Raw genomic sequence first — 744 nt, forward strand, 5'->3', positions numbered from 1 at the left:
AAGCTCTCCTGTAGGGTCCACAACTGGTAATTACACACCCAACTGGCCTAGGAAGCTCTCCCGTAGGGTCCACAACTGGTAATTACGCACCCAACTGGCCTAGGAAGTTCTCCTGTACGGTCCACAACTGGTAATTGCGCACCCAACTGGCCTAGGAAGCTCTCCCGTAGGGTCCACAACTGGTAATTACGCACCCAACTGGCCTAGGAAGCTCTCCCGTAGGGTCCACAACTGGTAATTACGCACCCAACTGGCCTCGGAAGCTCTCCCGTAGGCTCCACAACTGGTAATTACGCACCCAACTGGCCTAGGAAGCTCTCCCGTAGGCTCCACAACTGGTAAATACGCACCCAACTGGCCTAGGAAGCTCTCCCATAGGGTCCACAACTGGTAATTACACACCCAACTGGCCTAGGAAGCTCTCCCGTAGGCTCCACAACTGGTAATTACGCACCCAACTGGCCTAGGAAACTCTCCCATAGGGTCCACAACTGGTAATTATGCACCCAACTGGCCTTGGAAGCTCTCCTGTAGGGTCCACAACTGGCAATTACTCATCCATCTGGCCCATGAAGCACTCCTGTAGGGTCCACCACCTAGAAAACTCTTCTGAACAGTCCACAACTGGTATTTACCGATCCAACTGGATATCAAAGCTCTCCTGTAGGGTCCACAACTAATAATGAGACATCATACTATCCTAGGACTCTCTCATATAGTGGCAGCTCCTGTATTATTCACCCC

At 52.0% G+C, this 744-nt stretch overlaps 2 protein-coding genes across 3 annotated transcripts in view; one reads left to right on the forward strand and one right to left on the reverse strand.

Annotated features, from left to right (window-relative positions):
- LOC140338964 (uncharacterized) overlaps positions 1-738 on the forward strand; it is a gene marked incomplete in the record, with an annotated part of 329,302 nt that extends 328,564 nt beyond the window's left edge. The window contains 1 exon segment of the mRNA XM_072423361.1: positions 3-738.
- LOC140339029 (uncharacterized) overlaps positions 1-744 on the reverse strand; it is a 150,369-nt gene that overhangs the window by 51,768 nt on the left and 97,857 nt on the right. The gene's annotated exons all lie outside the window — the stretch shown is intronic.

Source organism: Pyxicephalus adspersus, chromosome 10 (genome assembly GCF_032062135.1).
Source record: "Pyxicephalus adspersus chromosome 10, UCB_Pads_2.0, whole genome shotgun sequence".
NCBI classification, from domain to species: Eukaryota; Metazoa; Chordata; class Amphibia; order Anura; family Pyxicephalidae; genus Pyxicephalus; species Pyxicephalus adspersus.